Source organism: Gossypium arboreum, chromosome 3, assembly GCF_025698485.1.
Source record: "Gossypium arboreum isolate Shixiya-1 chromosome 3, ASM2569848v2, whole genome shotgun sequence".
Lineage (NCBI taxonomy): Eukaryota > Viridiplantae > Streptophyta > Magnoliopsida > Malvales > Malvaceae > Gossypium > Gossypium arboreum.
In genome coordinates this window covers 13166226-13186335 of record NC_069072.1, presented here as the reverse complement: position 1 = coordinate 13186335, position 20110 = coordinate 13166226, and the positions used below count along the sequence as shown (strand labels likewise).

General features: G+C 35.5%; 1 non-coding gene across 1 annotated transcript; it reads right to left on the bottom strand.

The window, feature by feature from the left end:
• Window positions 1–9048: 9048 nt before the first annotated feature.
• Window positions 9049–9155, bottom strand: LOC128291368 (small nucleolar RNA R71). Its single transcript, XR_008281143.1, has one exon. It is a non-coding gene; the product is annotated as a small nucleolar RNA R71 (small nucleolar RNA).
• Window positions 9156–20110: the final 10955 nt, after the last annotated feature.

Genomic DNA, 20110 nt, shown 5'->3' with positions numbered 1-20110 from the left:
TGTCAATTTTGTTCAATTTTAACTTTTATTCAAAAACATTTCAATTTGTTATATCAAAATATTTTACCATATAAAGCTTGGTTTAACAAATATAAATATACTTTTGGATCAAAATTGATTCCAAAAGGAAAAACAACTAAGTTATTGAAAAGCCAAAAGACAATTAATAATCTCCTACTCCTAAATTATTAGGATTTTTTAGTGCATTTAGGACGGCTTAATTACATTAAACTCCTAATATCTTATCTATAGAAGTGTCAGCAACCCAAACTAGGTCTTTATATAAAGTTGATTGGTGGTCGAAAATAGCCCCAATATACTTGGGCAGAAAGTCAACCTATGTCATGCCACACCATGTCTATGGCGCAACACGACATGCAAATCATGCCTTGTGCTATTCGTTTTGTGCTTTGACGTCCCAGGAAGCTTATGCATCACTCATTCCTTACTTCCACGTCAATTGGGCCTTTATATTTTCATCCTACACACTCAATTGAACATATTAGCACAACCTAACACTCGTGTCGGCCTATTGGGTCACAACACTTATAAAATGTGTTAAAAAAACACTTGTTTTACTAATATTCTATCTTAAGTTCTAAATACCAAAAACGTAATATAAAATCCTAAATTGCATATAAAACAAGCTCCTTAGTTGTAAAATTGACCCGAATTAACTATTACATTTGACGGCAAGTCAATTACCAACAAATAATACCAAGGCAATAGTACGATTTTTGTAGAAAAACATATTTGCACGGTTTGGAACTCCAAGATCACTAATTAGTGATGAAGGGTCACATTTTTGCAGTAAATAATTGAAGGCAGCATTAGCCAAATACAGTGTCAAGCACCGCATTACCGCAATATATCATCCACAAGCTAATGGACAAGCCAAAGTATCAAACCAAAAAGTGAAACAAATCATATAAAAGATGAAAAACTTGAATTGAAAGGACGGCAGTACACATCTAGATGATGCCTTATGGGCTTATCGAACAACTTATAAAACCCCATTGAGAACGTCGCCTTACAAGTTGGTATACGGGAAGATTTGACATTTACCAATTGAGCTCGATAAAAAGGCATATTGGGCCGTCAAAGAACTCAATTTGGATCTGAACTTAGCTAAGGAAGCATGGTTGTTCCAGTTAAACGAGCTACAAGAGTTCAGATACTTAGCATACGAAAATGCTAAGTTATACAAAGAAAAAGATAAACTAAGGCACCATGCTATAATCAAGAAAAATCATTCCAACTGGAACAACAGGTATTGCTTTTTAATTCAAGACTCAGACTATTTCCAAGGAAATTACGCTCATGATAGACCAGACTATTCACAGTAAATTAACTCCTCATGGCATTGTCGAACTCATTACCAAGGATGGCCAAACTTTTATGGTAAACGGACAACAAAATTGAAACGATATTTTGGAGGCAACTTTGAAACAACCGTGGCAAAACAAACATTGGAATGTCGAAGAGTGGCAGAAATAAATGAAAACTCGTGGAAACTGGAAGAGCATTGAAGATGGGTACTGGATGAGTCTAGTAACCCCATGTAAACACAGATCATAAACCTCTTACTTTTATGTACATATTGTAAACTAAATCATGTTTTAAAGTGTTAAGATTGTTGTTTTCTTAGTATTCACGAAATTAAAAGGTATTAGGAGAAAAAATACGAAGCTAGAAGTGTTCAAATACGAATACGGACACATAGGAAACTCCAACAAGACCTGAAAGAGTGGATCTAGGCAGGTTACAACGCCTGTTGTAAGACAGGTCCCCTTGTGTTGCAACACACCAATTCGAAGCAATAAAAATTGGATCAACATATCAAGTCGCAACACACCAAGACCTGTGTCGTGATGTAGCTCTTTAAATCAGAGATTGGGTGAAACTATGGCATCGTATCGTGACACAACCCCTATGTCAGGACACACCACTAAACACTGCAATTTTCGGTCCGTTTCAGAACAAAGCCCATTAGAATCCTTATGTAAACCAATTAGTTTCTAACCTAACACTCACTTCACAAACATTCAAAATAGTAGCAAACTTTCTTCAAGGCACAACTCAACCCTCACTAAATGTTGTTTATTGCCTTTCCAACCTTCCGATCTACAAAGGCAACTCCTACTTGTTAACTTTTTCCTTTGTTTGTTTTCTTTCTCGTCATCTTTCTCAGATTCAAGGTGTGATATTCTAATCTTTTGATTTATTTTCTCTTTGGATTGTTACTATCCATTAAATGGCTCCTTGTAAACAACACTTCTCTGCAGCAGACGTGAATATTAATGCGCACCATTTCCACAACCCGGAAGTGGAATGTTATTTTTTACAAATGAATGAATAAACATTTATTCAAGAAAGAGGGTTCGATCCCTCGATGAATGAATGTGACGAGATTTGGGAGTTGGTGGATTTCCACCATTAGAGGAATTTTAGTTCGAACTGGAGTGAATCGACAGTAGAATCGGTAGTTTATGAATTCTATGCTTCCCTGAAAAGATAAAAAAGTAAAGAAATGATTCGGGGAACAACATACACATGTAATAGTACGAGGTAGAGAGGTACTAGTGACACCTCATGAAATACGTTGATTCTATAATGCTCCATTTTATGCAGATAATTATTTGGGAGCATTAGATTTGTATAAATTTGAGGACATCGATATGGATGAAATTGTGCACTATTTGATGCAAGGACGTGGCGAGTGGACTCGCCATGCTAACACAAATGTCCCACTCAAATTTAATCAAGACATAAATTTTCATATGGCCAAGATGTGGGTGCAATTTATATGCACTCGTGTCTCCCCTCTCCCTTAGAACATATCTAGCGTCCCCGGTTTTTGAGTGGTTTTATTTTACTTTATTTTGTTGAGAGAACAAATTTGTATCAACAAATGGATTTATGAAGAGATGTTAAAATGCATATGAAACCAAAAGCAGAGTATGTATTTTCCACATCTGATCACAACCTTATGCAGATAAGTGAGAGTCTCGATGTCATCCACCGAACAGTTCTTGCGACCAAGGACTGTCATAGGTGACAACTTATTCGTCCAATTCGTTGAGCTACAACGAAATCAACTCAAAGAATGGAACCAAAGAAGGAAAGAAATATTAAACGTTCCAAGGCTGGTAAAACGTAAGAGTAAATCAAAATCGTTGAAGCTAACCGAGTTGACAGATATGTCACAAAAACATGGGTTGCAAGTACCGAACCCCCTCACCAAACATGTACATGCCATATCCATCGATGGAGCAACCAGAGGGAAGATAGGAGGATGATGACGAAGGAGATGATGATGACAACTCGTTTCCACCATACGACTACGAGCAAGCATTCCAATCGGGATACCCCTCAACTAAGGGAGTCAAGATCCGTGATCAAAGTGAACGAAGCCCGACCCAATCTTTAGGAAGACGAGCCACTAAGGCAATCGTGGGTCGCAAAACGGGAAGAGGAAAAGGAATTATGATGGAGGAGCCGGAGACCAGCTCAGACTAATTCAAACAATTTTTAATTTTCGGACTTATTTATTATTTCTTTTAAGACTTGGATATTTTATTTTCCTTAGTTGGACAATTTTAATTTATTAGGTAGGTTGTAGTTGTATTTTTTTTTATTTAGGATTCCGCAATTTTTGTCCGGCTCTACAATATTCGATCTTCATTTGCGATAAGAAGACCTACCACCAAAATTCGAGGAATTTTCAGGCTATCGGATAATCTCTTTTCTTTATTTATTATTTGCACATTAGGTACAATGTGCCAACTAAAGTGTGAGATTATTTTGGTGACATAGGAAAATTTTAAATTTTATTAATTTTGTTTCTTTTTTTAAGTTTATTTTAGTAGTTAATTTTTTCTCTATTTTATTTTTTATATGCTTGAACTTGTAAAAATACAAGTGATTGGTTAGGAGCATGTATCTAGGTTGATTGCTTAAATTATAAATTCAGCCTAAAAATAAATAATTTTGGTTATTTATAATTAAACTAATTAGTTCAATTTATTAAAGGGTAAATAGGAAAAGAAATTAAATATACTGAAGTGATAAAGGTAGATACGAATAGACATTTACGCTTGTTGAATTTTAAGATGTCTGAATTAAAATACTTAGTAAATAAATTCATGGTTATTGAAACAATGCAGTAAAATAAGTATAATCTTTACAAGCACATACTTAAATTAAAATGAATTATGAAAATAAAAGCATTGTGAGGGTTAAAAGCATTGCGAGTGTGATAAAAGCATAGAATGGAATAAAAGCCAAGAAAGTGTTGAGTGTTCACAGTGTGATAAAAATATGAGAAATTGGGAAAAATCTCACTCATATTGGCACGAAAACTCATAAGTGCTTATGCTTATAAGTAATGCATTAGAGTTCAAAGCATGAATAAAAATAAGCTGAGCAGGAAAATTTTGAACTGACTATATTCTTCACTCATAAATGCTATATTCATATATAAATTTTAATGGAATTCTATGTTTAATTTTCTTTCACTTGTTTGCTTTTTAATATTTTGAACTACTTAGTTTGACTATGAATAATTATAAGTTGTTTGATTTTCTAGCTAGAATTATATATTTAGGCAATTTTTTATAGTGTTAATGCTCCGATCCAATCTCGTGTACCAAGTCAACTCAAGTACATTTTCTTTTCGTGCATGTTTGTTTTTCATTTTTTGTTTCTATTTTATTTTTCTTTTTGTTTGCTTGAGGACAAACATAACATTAAGTGTGGGGGTATTTGACCTGCCACCAAATGTGATGGTAGTTTTGGCACATTTCAACACTTTAGAGGCTTATTTTCCAGGCATTTTAGGATTAATTATGTTAATTCCAACACTAGTAGCTTAAGTACAAAAATAAGCATTTTTAAGCATAAATTTACGTTTATTAACCTACTAGGCCAATTCAGCACTTTAGGGGCTTGTTTTTACGCATTTTCTTTTTGTTTGCAAGTTTCGGTTTAGTTAAATCCCAATTTAATTAAATCTCAATCTTGTTCTTATTAATTTCCATTGAATTTGTTTGCTATATTAATTGAGTTCTAAATCTTATAATAGTGTCATTCATGTTGGATTATTCTTATTAATTTATTAATTACTGATTTATTAATTACTGTCATTCATGTTGAATTTGTTGATAATCAAGATGTTCTAGACCTTATTGAACAGGTCTGTTGGATCTTATAAACTGTTATTTGTTTGTTTGTTAGTTCCAGTTTAGTTAAATCCAAGTTTACTTAAATCCCAATCTTGTTCTTATTAATTTTTTTGAATTTATTTGCTATATTAATTGAGTTCTAAATCTTGTATTAGTGTCATTTTGTTCTTACTGATTTATTAATTACTAATTTATTAATTATTGTTATTCATGTTGAATTTTTTGAGTAGTTTGCTTGGTATATATGCACCATGCTTCCACTGCTGCTTCCACAATTCATATATTTTGTTCTTATTAATTTCCATTGAATTTGTTCGCTATATTAACTGAGTTTTAAATCTTGTATTAGTTTTCTTTTTTTGGTAAATAAAAGAAAATTACAACTCAAGCATTCAAACTTAAGACATAATCTTTGTCACCTAACTGTAAACCCAATTCTCTGTCTCGTCTAGACTTGACAATCTTGTCAGCAATTCTATTCTCTTCTCTAGGAATATAATTGAGATTCCAATGACTTAGTAGCTTCAAAAGCAAAAGAATTCTCCTCATCAAGGCAGAGTTAGAGCCATTGCAAACTCCATCCTGGATGAGTTTAATTGCTTCAAGACTATCTGTCCGAATGATGATTTTTTGAAAGCCCCGTTTGAGGGCAATTTGTATCCCATCAAGGATGCCCCATAGCTCAGCATCAATAACTTCACAACTACCCAAGTACCTTGTGAAACCCTCGATCCACTTTCCATTACGATCCTCCAAAAGTCCTCCAGCTGCTACGAATATTTCTCCAAATTTAACAGACCCATCCGTATACAAATTAACCCATCCTTCCAAAGACACCGTAACTAGTTCTGATCTTGATAGTTTGGATTCTTGCAAAGCTGATGCCGAAATATACTGATTTATTAATTATTTTCATTCGTGTTGAATTTGTTGATAATCGAGATGTTATGGACTTCATTGAAAAGGTCTATTGGACATTATAGATTGTTTTAGTATTGCATCATCTGGATTTGGTTTGTGTTGTTAACTATATATCTCTAGTAAAAGAAATTTATGATAGATCCTATTATTACTATACACTCTTGCTTGTAAATATTTGATATTGTTTCCTTTTTGTCCTGTAATTCATTAATGAATCACATTAATGTGTATTTTGTAAAGTATTTAGGTTACCTAATATATATGCAGTGTTTCAAAGGTATGAAACCTCACGTACCATTAATCTTCTGTTTCAATGAGAAAGAAACTTTGGTATAAACTTGCAAACGATTGCAACCGTTAATATTTCGTTTTAATGACTAAAATAAACTAAATTACCTTTAATAAAGCAGAGAAAATAAGTTTATATCTAAAATTCTCATTTCCTTCTTGCATGTCGAAACTTCCTTATTCTTTTCTCTTAATTCGTAATGCAATAGGGAGATGAGAATTGTGTCTTCTTTCTCTCGGCTCACCATAAAAGCATATGAAATTTTATTATTATTAATCTTTTACTTTTAATTAAAAATTTATAACTTAAACCTTACAAAATCATAAGCCACCGTCCATTTTAATTCTTAAGGTGTGTATATTGGCACATGAGTCATTAATCTTTATTTCTATTTAAAAATTCTCTAATAATTGAACTTTTATCTGCTTTTACAATTTATTCATTGTACCTTAATATTAATATTTAATATTTACAAACACGATTTACAGAAATGAGGTTCTAAAACCATATTTTTTGACACCATTGAATTTCAAGTCATTACATACTTTATATGGATTTCATTTTCTAGGGAAAATAGCAATGACTAAGTGATTGATTGTATATATAATCTATTAATCTTGTTGTTCATTGATAAACCATAATATATACATATTTTTTACCCCATGTTTAACATATTTATGGATGATTTTTCCTTAGTTTCATTGAATTCGATGCTTCTAATCCTTTAATTTTATGTTTTATACTCAGAAGAGCTTAGGATAGCAAAAAAAGCATGAAACAAGCCAAAAACAGACAAATTAGCCTAATTCAATGTTTCACACAGGTTAGGCATTTTCACACGGGTAAACCACACGCCCATGTGTCAAGGTCGTGTCGACATTAAACTAAGTCAGAATTGCACACGGCCTGAGCACCTGCACATGAGCGTGCCACACGGTCGTGTCCCTGTCGAGCTCAAGTCTAATTCTACTCGAAAAAGGCTAATTTTGAGGGTTTTGAAGCATTCTAAAGTCTATATAAACACCCTAGAAGAGGGTTAAAGGGGACACGCAGAGTAGAAGGTAGAAAATACTCAAGGATAGCCATCGGAATCAGCTCAGAAGCAGGATCTACTTCAAGACTGAAGATCTCCATTTAATTTCCTTAGACGTTCTTTGGGTTCTTTATGTTTTGTTATTTTCCCAATCCTGAGATGTTTTCCATTATTATGAACTAAACTCCCTAAATACCTAAGGGAGATGAAACCTAGGACGAATCTTATTACTATTTGAATTATATGATAAATACTTTTTCTTATTCTTAATTGTGAGTTCTAATTCTTGCTTTAATATTCTAGGATATTAATTCAGGTTTTTTGATGTGCTTATTTAGTGAAGCAAAAGTCCCTATTTAAGAGTAGATCATTCATAATTAAGCGGAGTTGTATGCAATCTTAGAGATAGGACGACATAAATCTGCAGGATTAGAGTCAAATCTAATAAGGGAATCCATAGATCGAGTTAATGCGACAATAGGGGTTTTAATTAGAAAGAGATTTTGATTAATCAATCTAGAGTCAGTTATTTTTAGTCTCGAGAAAGATAATAACATAAACTAGGGATTTCTACAGATTAAGTTAAGTGAATAAATCGTCTGATTCAGAAGTAATAAGTGAAGTCTAGGTGGATTCTTCCTTGGGTATTGTCTTCTCCATCGGTTTTCTAAAAAGTATTTTCCAACTTTAATCTCTGTCGTAATCTTAGTTATTAGATAATTAGTTTTAGTTTAAAAACATCCTTTAATTCTTAGGTTAGATAATAAAAAGATAGTAATTACTAGTACTTTTAGTTATTGTGGATACGATATTCCCAGTCTTACAATAAATATACTATTGTTCGATAGGTGCGCTTGCCTTAGTTGAATTTTGTTAGTTAGTTTCATGACCATCAATTTTTTGGCACCGTTGTCGAGGACTAAGATATTAGGAACGCTTAATTTTTATTACTTTAGCCATTCTTTATTTTTATTGCAATTTAATTTGTTTTTTTTAATTACTAATTTTTTTTATTTTCTTCTGGAAGGTTTTTACAGTTTATGACTAGAAAAAACCCGTCAGGACCTTTGCTTTTTAATAGTGAGATCAAGAGCACAGCTCGCAGAAATCGAAGAGAAATAAGGCGAAGCCTACAATACATAGAGAAAGAGCGAGAGGGCGATATTCACATTAATACCGAGGAGATGGCTGAAAATCAGAATAATCCGCTACCTCCTGTGGTTGCTGCAAATCCAGTAAATCAAAATCCTGCTCCTCGTATTATGTATGATTATGCTAAACTTACTCTAACAGGAACTGAATCAAGTATAGTTAGACCTGCTGTTGCTACAAATAATTTTGAACTGAAACCTAACATGATTCAAATGATACAACAGTTTGTTTAGTTTGATGGTTTGCAGGACGAGAATCCAAACACTCATTCAGCAAATTTCCTGGAATTCTGCGACACCTTTAAGATTAGTGGTGTTCCTGATGATGACATTCGCCTTCGGTTGTTTCCCTTTTCATTAAGGAATAAGGCTAAACAGTGGTTGAACTCATTACCACGAGGGTCAATCACCACTTGGGAACAAATGACTGAAAAATTTTTGCTTAAATATTTTCTGCCGGCTAAAGCAGCTAAATTAAGGAATGACATCTCTTCTTTTATACAGATGGATTTAGAAACACTTTATGATGCATGGGAGAGATACAAGGATCTATTGAGAAGGTGCCCTCATCATGGGTTGCCTCTTTGGCTACAAGTTCAAACTTTCAACAACGGTTTGAATCCCTCGACTAGACAAATAATCGACGCAGCTGCCGGTGGAACCATCAATAATAAGACACTTGAAGAAGCTTATGAGTTCATAGAAGAGATGTCACTAAACAATCATCAATGGCAAGTCATGATGACAAAGCCAACGAAAGTAGCCGGTATTTTTAACGTCGATTCAGTTACTATGCTTTCCAATCAGGTAGAACTTTTGAATACAAAAATTTATGGTTTACTTGGTTCTACACAGGTTCATCCAGTAATGCAGTGCGATGCGAGTGGAGGTGGAACGAGCAATTTAGAATATCCATCATACAGCCGTAACATGGAGAACGAGCAAATGAATTATATGGGTAATAATCCTCGGACTCAAAATAATCCTTATAGTAACACTTATAACGCAGGTTGGAGGAACCACCCAAATTTCTCATGGGGAGGCCAAGGCAATCAGAGACCACCACCCCCTCCAGGCTTCCAACAACAACCTTACCAGCAAGAGAAAAAGTCGAACCTTGAGGAGATGATGACAAAGTTTATTTCAGTAGCGAAGACTTATTTTCAGAACACTGAAACTGCACTTAAAAATCAGCAAGCATCAATTTAAGGGCTCGAGAATCAGATAGGATAGCTGGCTAAGATGATTTCAAAGAGACCACCGGGGAGCCTACCTAGTAACACCGAACCCAATCCAAAAGAGCATGTGAAAGCAGTTACATTAAGGAGTGGGAAGGTGTTAGCTGAATTTGAAAAGAAGCTGCCACCAGAAGGTAGCAGAAAAGAAGATGAGGAGGCAAAACCCGAAAACAATGAAAAATCGGTGTTAAGGGAATATAAACCACCAATCTCATACCTAGCAAAGTTGAAAAATGACCACAGGGATGCACAATTCAGTAAATTTTTTTGAACTTTTTAAACAGTTACATATTAACTTACCTTTTGTTGAAGCTATCTCGCAGATGCCTACATATGCAAAACTTTTGAAGGAGCTTCTAACAAATAAAAGGAAGTTTGAAGAATTGTCTACAATGGAACTCAATGAAGAGTGCTCAGCCATACTCCAAAATAAATTGCCAACCAAACTGAATGATCCAGGAAGTTTTACTATTCCCTGCTTAATTGGTAGTTTAAATATTGAGAAGGCACTAGCTGATTTAAGCGCTAGCATTAATCTAATGCCCTACAAAATGTTCAAGCAACTTGGCCTTGGGGAACCAAAACCTACGAGGATGAGTATTCAACTAGTTGACAGATTTGTTAAATATCCTAGGGGTATTATAGAGGATGTACTTGTAAAAGTAGATAAATTCATATTCCCTATTGATTTTGTTGTGCTTGACATAGATGAGGACGTTGAGGTGCCTTTAATATTAGGTCACCCATTTTTAGCCACTGCTAGGGCTATTATTGATGTGGGTGATGGTGAACTTGTGCTTAGGGTAGGTGACGAAGAGATTATTTTTAAAATATATGATGCCATGAGATTTTCTAGGGAACAGGATGACTCATGTTATTTTATTGACTCTATTGATCATGCTACTCAAGATTCTTTACAGGAAATCATACATAAGGACACGTTGGAACTATGTCTTGCTTAAGGAGAGGAGGTAAATAATGATGATTCTGCGATAGGTAAGGCAAAAGCTAAATTAAATTCTAATGAGCCTTCATTGAGACAAAAGAGCTGTGAGGGTATTGAGGCAAACAATAAATTAAAATTAAAACTCTCTGTTGAATAACCTCCTAAATTGGAATTAAAGCAACTAACAAATCACTTAGAATATGCATTTCTTGGAAATAATTCCAAATTACCAGTGATTATTGCTTCAGATTTACAGCCAACCAAAGAGGACGAGTTACTCCAAGTGTTGAAGGAGCACAAAAGAGTCATAGCTTGGAAGATTTCTGACATAAGAGGGATCAGTCCCTCTTTTTACAAACATAAAATTTTAATAGAAGATGAATACAAACCTGTGTGCAATCTCAAAGATGATTGAATCCTAACATGAAAGAAGTCGTAAAAGTTGAGATAATTAAACTTCTAGATGTTGGAATTATTTATCCTATCTCTAACAGTTCTTGGGTGAGCCCTGTGCAGGTTGTACCTAAGAAAGGAGGCATGACTGTTGTGGCTAATGAGAAGAATGAACTGATCCCAACACGAACAATCACGGGATGGAGAGTTTACATTGACTATAGGAAATTAAACGATGCTACAAGAAAAGATCATTTTCCCTTACTATCCATTAATCAAATGTTGGAAAGATTATATGGGCATATGTATTATTGTTTCTTAGATGGACTCTTTGATTATTTCCAAATCCCAATAGGTCCTGAGGACCAAGCGAAAATGACATTTACATGTCCATACAGTACGTTTGCTTATCGACGAATACCTTTTGGATTATGTAATACTCCTTCTACTTTTCAGCGATGCATGCTGGCTGTTTTTGATGAACTCGTAGAAGACATTATGGAGGTATTTATGGATGACTTCTCGGTATTTAGTAAATCTTTCCATCTTTTCTTTAAAAATTTAAAACAATTTCTAATGAGATGTGAGGAAACAAACCTTGTACTGAATTGGGAAAAATGTCACTTCATGATTCGTGAGGGGATTGTGTTAGGCCACAAAATTTCTAGCAAGGGAATCGAGGTTGATAAGCAAAAGTTGAAACTATTGAGAAACTACCTCCCCCTAATTCAGTTAAGGCTATTCGAAGCTTTTTAAGTCATGCTGGATTTTATAGAAGATTTATTAAAAACTTTTCTAAAATAGCTAAGCCTTTAATGAATTTACTAGAGAAATAAGTACCTTTCGATTTCAGTCAGGAATGTTTAGAAGTGTTTAATACTTTTAAGGATAAATTAATAATGCCCCAATTGTAGTTACACCTGATTGGAATTTACCCTTTGAACTAATGTGTGATACGAGTGATTTTGCAGTAGGTCCGGTTCTTGGACAGCGGAAATACAAGCACTTTCAACCGATCTATTATGCTAGCAAAACTTTGAAAGCTGTACAAGAAAATTATACGACGACTGAGAAAGAATTATTGGCTGTGGTTTTTGCATTCGATAAATTTAGACCTTATTTAATATTATCTAAAGTTGTCGTTTACACTGACCATTCAGCTCTTCGATACCTCCTAACTAAAGGAGATGCAAAACCTCGACTAATAAGATGGATATTATTGTTGCAGGAAGTTGATTTAGACATTCAAGATAAGAAAGGAGCCGAAAATCTTGCAGCAGATCATCTATCTAGATTAGAAAACCCACATCTCAAGGAACTTGACAAACAAGAGATAAATGACTCATTCCCGGAAGAACAACTCTTTGCTATTTCTGATTCTGAGGAACCTTGGTTTGTAGATATTGTGAATTATTTAGCTGCTAAAGTTACATCAAAAGGGTTGACACATCAGCAAAAGAAGCGATTTTTTACTGATGTGAAAAACTATTTTTGGGAAGAACCTTTTCTATTTCGTATATGTGCAGATCAAGTAATTTGAAGATGCGTTACAAAGATAGAAATAATTAAAATTTTGGAACATTGCCACTCAGGACCAATTGGAGGACATTACAGTGGAACTAGGACCGCACATAAAACACTCAAATCAGGTTTTTACTGGCCCACACTATTCAAGGACACCAAAAGGTATGTTGCTACTTGTGATAAATGCCAAAGAACAGTTAATATCTCTAAACGTGACGAAATGCCCCAAACGTACATGCTTTCATGTGAAATATTTGATGTATGGGGTATTGATTTCATGGGTCCATTCCCTAGCTCGTTTGGGAATAAATACATATTAGTAGCTGTTGATTATATGTCTAAATGGGTGGAAGCCCAAGCCTTACCTACTAATGATGTTAGAGTGGTGCTGAAGTTCCTTAAGAAACTATTTTCTCAATTTGGAACACCTAAAGCAATTATCAGTGATAGGGGTACCCATTTTTGTAATACTTAATTTGATAAAACTCTTAAGAAATATGGCATTTACCACAGAACTGCTACCCCTTACCATCCTCAAACTAGTGGACAAGTCGAAGTCGCTAACCGAGAGCTTAAAAGTATCCTAGAAAGACTGTAGAGTCAAATAGGAAGGATTGGGCGAAGAAAATAGATGATACTTTATGGGCCTATAGAACTGCTTTTAAGACCCCCATAAGAACATCTCCTTAAAGACTTGTTTATAGGAAAAGTTATCATTTACCATTTGAGCTAGAACATAAAGCATTCTGGGCTATAAAATTTTTGAACTTTGATCCCGAACTCGCAGGTGAAAAGAGATTGATACAGCTAAACGAGTTAGATGAATGGCGAGCAAATGCCTATGAGAACTCACGATTATACAATGAAGCAACGAAGCGCCACCATAATGCTCATTTAAATCAACATAAGAAATTTAAAGTTGGAGATCTTATCCTGTTATACAACTCAAGGCTCAAATTGTTTCCTGAGAAGCTTAAATCATGATGGTCAGGTCATTTCATAGTTCAAACCGTCTTTCCATATGGTACAGTAAAGGTAAGTCACCCAACCCAAGGCACTTTCAAAGTAAATGGACATCATCTTAAACTTTATAATGGTGAGGATTTTAAAGATAATGAAGAGGAGCTATGGCTCCGCGAACCTGCCTAAACATACCCACAAGGTGAAGTCGAGCTTAGACTCAAAATAAGTGCTTTTCGAGAGGCAACCTGAGCACTAACCTCACTAAGTAGCTTTAGTTTGTTTTTCCATTTGTTTTATAATCTAACTGTAGGTATTCTTGGCACACACGACCTAGCACACGGGCATGCTCTAGGTCGTGGGATCGCCACGGGTAGGAGACACGAACATGTCTATGGCCGTGCTAAAACAGGACAACCATTTTTCCTAAGACAGGATGACACACGGGTTACAATAAATAGCCACGGCCGTGCGACACGGCCGTGTGCACCACATGGCTAAGAGACACAGGCGTGTCGCAGACCATGGTGAAACTGCACTCTAATTTCCTAAATAAATCAGCAGAGACACGACATACGCTAAATCACCATGGCCGTACGAGGTAGCCGTGGACACCACATGGTCAATAACATGGGCGCGCACGAGGCCGTGTGGGAGCTTGCTCAAAGATCGAAACATTCAACAAGTCAGAATCGAACACGGGCTGATGCCACGGCTGTGCCTGGAGGCCGTGCGCAATCCTGATTAGCAGACACGAGCATGTTGGACCTACCACGAGTGTGGAAGAAAAGAATGAATCACCACATGGTCGTGCAATGCGGCCATGTACAATATAGACTTAGATCATCAGACCATAAGCACATGTCATGAACACGGGCGTGGAAGAAGCAAACGAATGTGCACACGCCCGTACAACGTGGCCTGTGCACCACACTGCCTGGAGACACGGGCGTGTCGAAAGGACTGTGTGCGACACTGACTAAGATTTCACGAAAAACACGAGCTAGAAGCATACCAGATGAGCTTGCGCCACACGACCGTGGCCCCTTTTATTTCTCTCCCATAACCCTAATTTTCTCCCATTACTATAAGAAAAACAAACTATTCACCCTTCACTATTCCTCCACCTTCTCTAACCTGCCACTTTCCCCCTCTCCTTTCCCCTTCTCCCTCACTCTCTCCCCCTCAGTTCACGCGCTACCCCTATCAACCAACCCACTCCGGGCGCGCAAGCAGCACCGCCGTCCGTCAGTCATTTGTCGCTCCTTTTATCTCCATTATCTTCCTTCCTTTTACTTTCTTTATTTTATTCATTCTTGGTTATTATTTCCACTGCTGATGATTTCCATGGTTATGATTCTTATTTCTGTTTAGTGATCTTCAATTTTACTGATGATAGAGTTTTACTTATGCATATTGCTACATTTACTTATCACCTTTATTAGTTATTTTTGGTCTTTTGTGTTTTCTTTGGTTTTCATTTATTCCTGTTCTACCCTTCCCATGATTAGTATTCCTCCCCATGATTGGTATTATCATTATTTACTTTCTATATCTCATTTGCATCTCAGTCTCTGTTTAATTGTTTCCTTATCTATATAATGCTTTCATGCCTAATATAATTAGTCTATGTTAGTTCCTAGTCATTTTTATTCTTAATCATTATTTCTGGTATCTCTATTTTTAATTATAACTTGATTTGTCTTTTAGTTCAAATTTGTTTATATTCAGCACTATTTTCCATCTTTTATTTATCATTATATCTTTGGCCCTTTTGATTCATATGCAGCGTCACTACTTGTTTTTGGCATGCTTGAGTAGTTGTCCATATTAGTTTAAGAGCAATTTATTATTTTAGACTACTCAGATTTTTGCTTGTAGATTTGGGGATTATTTTATTGATAACTTACAGTTTTTTATTTGTAGATATCATGACGAATGTAAAAGAAAAGAAAACTGCAGTTCCCGCCTCTAAGAAACAGAAAGAAGCGACATCTTCCTCGGGTCCCACCACTGAGATACGACATCCATTCCTCCAATTTCCACCAGGGCCCCAAGAAGAATTATTTCATATTCTACGTGCCTGAACCCTTGGTGTGGGCCATTGCATCGATTGGGCCGCATTAGAGCAGGTTCACCTTGTGACAGCCCTAATTTGACCCTAGTCGGAATGTGGTTTCGTGACCACAAAACCGAGTCATAAAATTTATTTAAAATTTATTTACATAACTTCTATGTGTGATAGTGCATGTGTGAAAATTTGATGTTTTAATTTAGTCTTATGAATGGGAATTTTACTTGAAAGGACTTAGTTGAGAAACCATAAAAATGTGATAGGTAAAAGTTGAAGTGGCCAAATTGTATATGGATAGCATCATAGAGGACTTGCATGTCAAATGGACCACTATGATTATAGTAGATGGTAATGATGATAAAAAATTTGGCATTTTGTGTATTTTATATTAGTGAAATAATATTAAATAGTTTTATATTAGAAAACCATGAATTAATAATAGAAAAAGGGTGATAAAAACAAAGTTTCTCATTTTTGTCTCCCCTTTTGCCGAAACTAAACAAGAAATTGAAGAAAGAACATCTAAGGCATTCGGCCATCTTGTGTTAGGAATTAAGGTATGATTTCATATGTTTTTCTTTGGATTTTGACAAATTTAAATTGGTTTTGAAGCTCCTAACATGACCCATGTGTATGATTTTGTGGTTGTGATGCATGAAGCATTTGGTCATGAGCTCAATGGGTTACATTGTGTATGTTTTGATAATTTGTAAGGAGAAATGTTTCTAATTGATTATGAACAAACTAAATTACTATATGTGGCTCAAAGGAGCTTGAGTAGTCGGCTAATGAAGTTAAGTATATGAATTAGCAGCATGAGTCCATTCGGTAATTTAAGATAAATTGTGAAACAATGCTTAATATTAGTAGTACTTGTTTAATTGGAAAATTGAGCTTAGAATGGATGAATTTATGAGTTTGGGATAAAGTATATATATATATATATTCGGCTATGAATTTTCGTGTTTAATTTTGAATGTTGATGTTTCAAATTGAAAATGGATGTTAGTTGAGTTATAATACTTGCTTAATAATGAAAAGAACATGAGCTTAATGCTCAAATAGCATTCGGCTTTGGAGTAAGTTAAATTAGTTAGAAAATGAGTTCCAAGATAGTGAATTATGTGTTAAAAGAGGGATTTAGGTTGTATATACGTGATTAGATTGAATACAAGAGGCTATGTTAGCTAATTGAGGGATTCGGCCATAGTATTTTAGTGAATAATAATTTAAACAAGGGTTTTAATTGTATGATAGGATTTCGGCTATGGTTAATATTAGATGGAATACCGAATATATGTGTGTGTCTATGAGGAATGAATATAAATTGGGGCTACGATGATTGAATTATTTTATTTGCTTAGTTGGAGCTCAATTAGTTGGAGCTCAAAATCAAAGGGAGCCAAGTTCAGCCAAAGGAAAAGCGAAAGCGGTTGAGTAGCTGATCGGAGTTGTTCATCGAACTAAAAAGGTAAGTTCCTACGTAATTTAAGTTACAGTTAATATTGCACATAAAATAGGTTGGATAAGAAATCATGGTATGTATAAATTTGTGAAAAACGAATGTGAGATTTATCAACCTATCTATGACATAGTGGTAGCTATAGATAAGAAATTTCAGCACTATGTGTGCAAGGTTATGCGGCACTATGTGTGCAAAAAAAAAACTACATGGCACTATGTGTGCGAGATTATATAGCACTATGTGTATGAGGAAACACGACACTATGTGTGCGAATGAGTAAGAGCACTATGTGTGCGGACCTTTAAATCAAGCACTAAGTGTGCGATATCGATCGTAGAGAATTGCTTGTGCAAATGAAAAAGTTTAAAACTTTAAACTGGGAGTAATGAAATGTGCATGGATATTAGACATGGGACTTAATCTATATCTGTATATTAATAGATAATGCTCGGGAAGAGAGAAAGAAGAGAAAGGTAATCGGCTCAATTAGTATATAATTGAACAAAGATATAAATTAATGATAAATGAATCTAAATGGATTAGAGATTGATTTATAGATGGAGCGGCTTGGTTTGTGCTTTATTTGATTAATTGGACATTGTTTGTCATTTATATATATAAGCCAACGATATGCATATGATATTTACCATGGTCCTTTCAATTTGCGATTAAATGGTGTAGGAGTACATAGTGAATTCAGGTAAGTATGTACCAAATTCATAATGTACATATGTGACATAAGATTTCCTTGTGATATCCTGTTTGAATTTGGCTAATATTGGATTGAAATTTTAAATTTTTGTTAAGATAATTGGATCATTACATTCTTTTTAAAATTTCTTAGGACTTATTGAGTTAATAACTCACTTGGTGTGTTTATTGGTTTTGTATAGATCACCTTGTCAAGGAAAGCTTGGATTCGTTACGAAGTCATCACATCTTTTGACAACCCCATTTTGGTATCTTTGTTTAAAACTCAAATAGACATTATGGCATGTATAGCATAATATTTTGGGAGGTTGCTATTTTGATAGTATTGTCTATATATAAGGCCATGTGAATATGGCTAAAGTTCTATGTATGGATGTGATAATGGTTTAATTATAAATCTTAAAGTAAAATCAACTTGACATATGAATCCATATTGTGATATGATTGTGATTATGTTATGCTTGAACTAACATGTTAAGCATTCGAGATACATTATGTATGTATATTCGGTCAAGAGGAGAAAAATCACCTTACATTTTTACCCTTGTTTTAGTATGTGCTTACTATAGAAGTTACTCATAGAAACGTGCTATTATTGTTGTAATTACTTAAATTAATATTAGACACGGGTATTAGGGTGTTACACACCTAGCTGATTTGGTTCGGGCCCTCCTCACCACCCCTCTGTGGGACCACTTCTTTGATATCATCGAGCCGACGTATCTAGAGTTCACTTTGGAATTATGCTCGACGTTTCAGTTGCAAACAGTTGTGGCGAAGTACGACGACCCAGGAATAGTCCAATTCCTCCTTGGCGGTCTAGTACGGCAGTTGAGTGTCCCAGAATTTGGAGCTGCCTTGGGATTCTATACAGACAATTTTATAGAAGCCAACAATTTTCCCCACCTCCACCGCCACAACCATTATGCACCTTCATCGTGTTGGGAAACCCTCATGCCTGCTATAGGCATCAATGACCCCAGCCACTCAAAGGCATCGGCTCTAGCTCCAGCTCTGCAATATCTCCATGCTATTCTGGCACACATAGTAACAGGGAGATGAGAGAGAACCAACGTCGTTTACACTCACGATGCATACTTCCTATGGAGCATGAGGCAAGGGTATGTTTTTTATCTCGCTTACATTATCGCCCTTGCTTTCTGCCACTAAACCGAGTGACACCGAAAGGGAGTTATTAGCATCGGCCCGTACGTGACTCAACTAGCTCAATACTTTGGGCTTCTAAACACATCGGCACAATCCTCATCGCTCACACTCATTGGCCAGATGTCACCATAGGGCATCCAAAGTATGCTCCATATGAGGATGATAGAGCGTCGTCGTGGGTTCGATCCTCCTCAATACTGACTTGCATGAGCTACTGATAAGGACGACGCCGAGGATATTCCTGACGATATCCCTGCATTTCAGGAGGACCCACCTTCTCAGCCACCACCGAGTCACCAGTTCATGCGGCTGCTTCAATGTTTGAAGTTTCTGACCACCTTAATTGCTTTGAGCAATATTGCACTCAGCGATTCGACAGCATCGAGGCGACTCTACAACAAATTTGCTAGCATTTTCACATATCGCCTCCAGCACCACCACCTCACTATCCAACTGTCGATGAGGACTTTTGAGTCCTTTTATTTTCAATTTGTTTCTTTTTTTATTTTATTTTAATTTTTGTGTTTCTTTTTTACTTTATTTAAAAGACTTTTATTAGTATAATTTGAATTTTCTTTTATCTAATTATTTCATTATTACTAACCATAAAAACCCTATCCATATAACTCCCTAAACCATTACTAATAGCATCACAGTTTCAAAAGGTTCAGTCGATTGGTGCTTCTCAAGAATAGACAAACAATCCTCCACGATTTCCATGTCCTGCCCGACCACGACCATAGCCACCATGACACCGACCACCACGATAACTTCTTCGCTGGGCGCTGTGATTGTGGAACCCAACTTCTACCACCACCTTCACCTCTGTCTACATGTCACATACACATCACCTCCAATGTCTTTAAATCCGTTCCACTCTTTCAAGGATTATATCCAAATTTAGGGCAGTTTCGTTTCTCTCCCTCTCTTCTGATACTATGCTTATATTATTATTATCTATCTTCGTACATTGAGGACAATGTGCATCCTAAGTGTGGGGAGGTTATTTATATGATTCTTAGAAAATCCCTGAATTTTTATCTCATTCTCAATTA